This window comes from Fukomys damarensis, unplaced genomic scaffold (assembly GCF_012274545.1).
Source record: "Fukomys damarensis isolate Sample0158 unplaced genomic scaffold, DMR_v1.0_HiC HiC_scaffold_12, whole genome shotgun sequence".
In the NCBI taxonomy this organism is placed as follows: Eukaryota; Metazoa; Chordata; class Mammalia; order Rodentia; family Bathyergidae; genus Fukomys; species Fukomys damarensis.
In genome coordinates, this window is record NW_022900924.1 from 15,096,827 (window position 1) to 15,104,081 (window position 7,255).

General features: G+C 54.3%; 1 long non-coding RNA gene across 1 annotated transcript in view; it reads right to left on the reverse strand.

Annotated features, from left to right (window-relative positions):
* Window positions 1-319: 319 nt before the first annotated feature.
* LOC117285703 overlaps window positions 320-7,255 on the reverse strand; it is an 11,084-nt gene continuing 4,148 nt past the window's right edge. Inside the window, exons 2-3 of the long non-coding RNA XR_004516783.1 lie at window positions 4,263-4,485; window positions 320-908 (exon numbers count right to left, since the gene is read on the reverse strand). This is a non-coding gene — a long non-coding RNA (uncharacterized LOC117285703). The remainder of the gene's footprint in view (window positions 909-4,262; window positions 4,486-7,255) is intronic.

Here is a 7,255-nt window from a genome sequence, read left to right on the forward strand (position 1 = left end):
GCAGTGGCCCCTGGGAACTGGCCTCGGGATCCCCTTGCTACTTTTCTTCATGAATGGCTTGATTCTGCTCCGTGAATGTTTCCTGCTTGCATGTTGTAGGCAAGGCACTTTCATGCAGTCCTTGCAAACAGCTGTTCCACAGTCTGCAACGCTGTTGTCAGGTAACACGGCATCACTCACTCGCCGTCGGTGCCCAGCCCTGTGCTGAGCCCTTTTCCTCTGTCCTCTCGTGGGGTCTCACAGCAGCCCCATGAGGTTGCTTCTTTTACCATTATTGTTTTTCCTCACGTACCAAAGAGCAGAACTGAGTCGGAGACCTCGAGCACCTAAGCCAGAAGGGCCCAGCGTGATACACTTGGTGGTGAGTGAGTGAATAAATGAGCGCCTCCTTGGGTGTCCCTGGGAGCCCTCGGGCACTGCGTGGAGTCTCACGTCGACTTGCAGAGCTCCCCTGCCTGTCTGGGAGCAGCCTGGGGTTGGGATGGGTGACCTGCAGCTGCAGTGAGGACCCTGGCATTGCAGACGAGATTACCCACTTTGCATACACCTCACTCACCTTCCTAAACCCCACCCCCACCCCAAAAGCCCTCTCTCCTCAGGAGCTAAGTGCTTCCTTGTTTTGTTCCAGGGCTGGAGAGCAGGAGACACTGAATGGAGATGCATCTTTGCAGACCACTTTTATTGTCATGTGAAGGAAGGTCCCCCATGGGGTGACAGCCACCAGAGGGCCTGGGGGAAACCACGGTGGTGAGCTCCCTGTGAGGCCAGGCTGCCCCAGCCCCGTCCGGTATTGGAAGTGGAGCTCTCTGCCCCTGGTCCTAGAAGACGGCCCTCACCTCCCTTCTCCAACTATTCCGGGGCCACCCAAGTGGGTTTACAGACTCTCCGCAGCTCTGAGACGCAGCTCCCTGTGGAAAGAGGAAGGAAAGTGGCCCCTAAGTAAAACCCCAGCTAACACCCCAGGAGCGGCCCCCCAACATCCCCCCAAAGAGCTTCCAGAACCCCAGAGGCTGGTCCTTTGCAGCCTCCGCTGACAGATGATGGGAGCCGGAGCCCCAGGGAGACTGAGCCATCCCACTGCCCTGTCCTCTTTGGAGCTAGGACTGAAAGCCCTCTCCTCCATCAGCAGAGCCTCTTCTGCCTCGACAGAGGAAAGAAGAGCTCTTGCGGGAGGAAATGAGATCCTCAGCAATGAGTTCCAGCTCTCCCCTTTGCACCCCAGCCTCTTCGCTCGCCCCCAGCCCTACTTCTCTGTCGCCCTTCTTCTCCATATGCAAAGATCGACACAGGCAGGCCAAAGCCCCCTCGAGGCTGCCCCACGAGACAAGTGCGTGCTTTCAGCTGCACTCCACAGGGCGGACACTGAGGCACAAGGGCCCGAGGGACGCCCCACGGCCCGCAGCTGTGGGAGCCGTGCATGAGATTCCCTCGTGGGCGAGTGCGCTCCAGAGCTTGCGCCGTCACACCGGTTACCTCCAGCACGGAAGGGGCAGCTACCTCTCCCCCAAACGGGCCATTTACATGCCATCCCTGATTTGCTACGATTTCCGGGACCATGATTTTATCTGTAACCAAGGCGAGGCCTGGACCCAAGGAAGACAAATCAGAACCCCTTCCGAGGCTGGGCCCCTTCCACCCAGTCTGACCCTGCGCCTGGTCTGCAGAATCCACCCAAGGACTGCTTCCTCCTACAGTCCTCGGTTATGCTTTTCTTCCTTCCTTTTCCCCAGCAAAGTCCCAGCCCTTTCCTACCCTGCTCAGCCAGCTTGTCTCTCTCCTCTACGTATCTGTTCATTGCTCTTTTAGTCAACAGATATGCACTGAAAGCCTCTATTCCAGGGGCTGAGCTAGGCAGTGGGGAGGACACAACAGTCAATGAATGGTTCCACTGCCTGCCTTGCAAGCCAAGGATCCGAATTCAATCCCAGGTACCAAAAAAAGAAGCAGGAGGAGGAGGAGGAGGAGGAGCAGAAGGAGGAGGAGGTAAACCAATCTCTCTGCTCTCACAGAACTGATATCTTATTAACGAAGTCAGAAAAGATGAGCCAGGCATCGTGACACGTGTCTGTGATCCCAGCACTCTGGGAGGCTGAGGCAGGAGGATCACAAATTGGAGCTCAGCCTGGCCAACTTAGCAACTTGGCAGGACCCTGTCTCAAAATAATAATAAAGGGCTGGAGATGTAGCTCACTCCAGAGGAGTTGCATTCAATCCCGAGTACTGGGGGGGGGGTTGAAAAATCATGCACCTTAACATACAAATAAGATAGTAGTAGATATTGATAAAGGACAAAAGCAGGCAGAGGAAGGGAGAAAGAGACTACAGAGCAACAGAAAGAGGGTGCTTTCAGAGGAATGGAAGCTGAAACCTCGGTGACTAAAGGGAGTCAGTTTGGTAAGGATGGAGGGCAGAGGGTGAGGAAAACTAGCCCCACGCTGGTTCAGCAGGGGTGAAGGTGGCCCGGGGGGTGATGGGAAGGGGCCGGCAGGAGAGGAGGGAGGGAGCCAATCCGGAAGAGTTCTGGCTGGAGTGAGGCTTACGATTCCATTCTAAGTGCAGCGGGGAGTTGTTAGAGGGTTAAAGGCAGAATGCCAGGACCTGATTTATGATTTTAAAATACAACTGTAGTTATCGCGTGGAGAAGAGATTGAAGTGGGGGACAAGAATGGAAGAGGCAGGGACTCCAGTCAGGAGGCTACTGCTCTACCACGGATGGGCTGGGGCGCTGAGGCAGAGGACGTTTGGGATGTGTCTCCAAGGCAGAGCTCGCTGCACTCGCTAGTGGATTGGACTGGAGGCAGGAGAGAAGGGGGATCCAAGATGACTCCTAGGGGTGGCTCTAAGATAGCGTCACACTGAGCCAGTCCCATTCTGTGAAACAGCCACCCAAACCCCGTGAAGGGAGGGTCCTTGTCATCATCGCTGTGTCTTGCTCTCGGAGTGAGCACGAAAGTCAGCTTCCAAGAACAGACCCCAGGCCAGGGTGGTCCAGGAAATAAAAAGGATGATTTTTAAATAGCTTATAATAATTGGTAATTTCCAGTGTGACCGTGAATGCGGCCTCCAGAAAAACATGAGGCACTAGAGCAAGCACAGGTGCTGAAGCCAGGGGGATCTGGGTTAGGCTCACAGGCCTTCAGTGGGTAACTGGGAGCAGCAACAAACACCACTGGCCTCAGTTTCCTCATCTAGGAAATGGCGTTGTGGTAAATATCTACCACTTTTTAGAGTTTCAGTGCCGATCAAGGAGTCAAATGTTATTGGGGGAAAATTGACTTTATTGTTTTCTTTTCTTTTACCACTTCAGGCTAATGCATTCTGAGAGGCTGAAAAGTATGTGGCATGAAGGGAAGATCACTTTGGTCTTAATTAAAGATTTCAGGGTGTCTGAGTAGGAAGATAACAGGCAGAGTTTGTTCCAGCCCAAGGATACAGCCCTTTATCGCAATCTCTCTGGGTGGAGAGTTGGGCCCTTCTGTCTCTGTGGATGGGTGGGGGTCCAGAGAACCCTGCTGAGTCACAGTGCTGTGGGGACTTCTCCGCAAAGGACGCGGTGACACTGAGAAGACCAGATGAAGAGATGCTTCCAGGAGTCGGGGGATCTCCTCAAGGTGCTGAGTCCCCAGAGTGAGTGAGTGGTTTCTCCTTCTCCCCTGCATGAACTTTCTTAACAAGTACAGCATGCAAATTCAAGCAGAGGGATGGATGCTCGTAGTACACCATGCCAGGCACCTCCACGATTACACCCAGAGCGTGTAGAGAGTGAAGCACCAGGCTAACCCTTTCTGTGCCCAAACACTCCATACAAATCGCTTCCCCCTTAATAATCTAGAAGACTGCTGTCCTCAGAGATCTCTTTCTGCCTCACGGGGTTGACACAACTTGGTATCCATGCCTTTGACCCTCACCAGCCCTCTCTTCTCCTAGATGACAGAGTAGGCTGTCATCAGTTGCCTTCGTGTAGAGTCACCAAGCCTCTCCAGCTCTTATAGATTTTTCTCTCGAAGGTGTTAAAGTGCCAGGGATTTCACTGCCCAAAACAAAAAAAATTCAAAGCTAAATCCCGGCCTTCTTCATCAGAACAAACCACAGGGCAAATTAACAGCATTCGTTATGGTTAATTCTACCATTCTTAAACACGAACCCCTACTTCTTTAGGGGTGAAAATAGCTACACGTGTCTATCACAGGGTACAGTTAAAATAAACCTTTTTGCACCATTTGAGAAAGGAGAAATCGTTTTTTTAATCAGCTGCCATATACCTATCTGACACACGTTCTGAGGCGGCTCTCCCCCAAAAAGAGAGAGAAATAAAAGCCTAGAAAGTCAGGGGTCACACAGAAGGAGGAGAGAAGAGAGGAGCCCTTGGCCGCGCCGCGCCGGTTCAGAACCGCGGACAGCTCCCGCCTTTGTGTCGCTCGAAACTCCCGGGCCCGGTGCGGAGCAGGGCGACCACCGCTGCGTCCTCTGCCTACTCCCGCAAACCTGCTCGGACAGAAAAAGACAGGCGGCAGAGCAGAGCGGTAGAAGCTTTCCTGTCCTCTCCCTGCCTTCTCCGAACTTGGCCCTAACCCAGCCCACCTCGATGGGGGAGATGACTTGGTTTCACTTCGGACCTCTATTCAGTGTACAGGGTTTGGGGTGAGTGGGGGTGGGCAGGGACAGCAGCCTTGGCGAGCTCAGACTGGATTGGGAATTCGTTCCACTGTCCCTGCCTGAGGCTCCAGCCGCCCACGATCTATCCTTAGATGACTTCTCGCCTTTGACCAAACTAAACATAAAACACACACAAACAAAAACAACAACAACAAAGAAAAAAAGCAGCGATAGCAAATGCTTCCCTGGGACCAGGCTGGGACTGTGGACACACAAGGAGGTCCAGACCCAGAAGCTCAGGTCAGAGAAAGGAAAAACAAAACCCAGACTGAGAAGCCACAAAAGATGAGATTGCAACCAAGAACCCGCAAAAAAAAAAAACAAAAAAAAAACAAAAAGCGATGAAAGCTGTTACAATCTGAGCACACACAGTTTGCCAGTAGAAATACAGCAGCGCTTTTTCTCCCTTTGACCAGGAAAAGCATCTCGCTCTGAGTTCAACAGAATGCACTTACCTAGGCCTCTCAAAATAGTGTTTCTCTGGGTCCTTTCTCAGGATCCAGGATAAAAAAGGATTTCTTCTCACAGTCTGACAGAAACCTCACTTCTGGGGTGGGGTAGAAGATACCCCAAAGATACTCTCCAAATCCCGAATCCACATACATAAAAGCATCCTCTCTCTCCCTCCCTCTCTCCTCCACCCTCAGGGTCAGTAAAGTTATGCACTTCCTCCAAGCTCAAGAAAAGTAGGACAGCCAAGCCACGATTTCATTCTCACTCAATTTTTTCGTAAAGTGGAGCCCTCAGGCAGGGATAAACGGGTAAAGTAAGTTTAAGAATGAGCCTCCCCGAAAGGCGGTCCGTGTCCGGAGGAAAGAAAGAATCCCTCGCAGACTCCCTAAACTTGGGTGCCCCACTTGGGCACGGGGGACACAAGGAGATCACCACCAGCCAACCCAGAAGAGAGACCCAGAGTCACCGCGGATGGATTTGTGCTGGCCGGTAACCTAAGGAATCTCGCTCGCCAACCCCCGCCCCTCACTTTTCAAAACAACATTCTGCCCTCCCCTTCCTTCTCCCCAAGAAACCTGGGAGAAAGACTACACTTTCTGAAGACCAGCGCGGAGGTGTTTGGAGGACGCGCGATCCCTGCTGCGGTCCCCCAGGAGCTTTAAGGGGCACGCCGCAGGGTAAATGTACTCGCCTGGGAGGATGGAGCTGGGGTCACTTCCCAGGTCCCCTCCCCACTCCCGGGACCCTTGGGGGTGAGCACGGGGAGGGGGGTGGGGGGTCCACCCCCACCAAAGCCCGCGGTGGAGCTCTGCGTTCAGTCAGGCTGCTGTGTAAACCTCTGCTTTCCCATGCAGATTTCCCTTTTAACACCTTCTAAACAAAGGCTAATGAGGCCATTGCATTACTCTATCAACATACAATCATTAGCAACCGAGAAATACACACACACACACACACACACACACACACACACACACATGCGCGCACAGCGTGGGCTGCCAAAGTCAGGGGAATTCTAAAGAAGCCCATATTAGGCTAACAAAAAGGAGGTGGGATAGGAGGGGCAGGGAGAGGGGGGGGAGAGAAAGGAGGGGGAGGAGGAGGAGAAAGGGGAGAGGGGAGAGGAGCGGGGAGGAGGAGAGAGGGAGGGGCAGGCCATCAAAATCGGGAGGGGAAAACAAGCCCCACGGAAAAGAGGGGAAGCAAGATGAAGATTAAGCCAAAGCCTGAAGGTCCTGGGGAAAGTCTGGGGCCCCTTCTCCTGGGGGTTAGGGATCCCTGGCAAGCTGTGGGCTTCGGAGATGGAAGGGAGCTGCAGGCGTCTTTGAAACAGCGTCGGGCCCCAGGCCACTGTCCCTGCAGTCACACACACTCTGTGGGACCAAAGAGCCACCAGGGACCACAGCTGGCCTTGGACTCCTTGTGGAAGGGCCCGGCCAGCCTCCTTGCCTGAGCCCCTGGACAGGATGAGAAGGCCCACTGTGCTGGCTCAAACCCCAGGCAGCTCTGCCTGGCTTCACCTGAGGGGCTGCAGCCTGCTCAGCACCAGAAGGTGGCGAGGGGCGCATTCCTGGAGGGGGACTTGCAGGCTGGAATGAGGTGACCTCACTCCATGCCCTGGGCGATTGGCATCTGGCGGGTCGCACAAGCCAGATGCTTCAGAGCTAAATTTTAGGCTCAGCCTGTACCTTCCACCTGTCCCAGCCTGGAAATGTGGGGCCCAGACATGCTGACTCTGAGCGTGCCCCCCCTAACTGCTCTGTCCCGGAAACCCTCTTCAGGGTCGGCCGTCCAGATCCGGGAACGGAGTTGAGATCAAACTCAGAAACCCCCTCTGGCGTTGGAGGGAAAGTCTCGGAGTGGGGCTAAAGCAGGGACGGGGGACAGTGCGATTGTCCCCTCCTATCCCCAGCTGCCCATCCAAGGAAAGAAGAGGAAGAAAAGAGGGAAGGAGGGAAGAGACGGGGGAGAAGGGAGAGGAGGGCCGCGCTGCCTTTTTGATTAAACGTCCCGGGTCGGGCCTGCCCTGTTAACCAGACCGTTAATTAAGCCGTGCGCCGTGCAGCTGACAGGCGGGCGCTGCGCCCCGCTGAGACGCTCCGCAAACCGAGCGCTGCCGCGGTCTCTGAGCGGACACCAGAGCAGC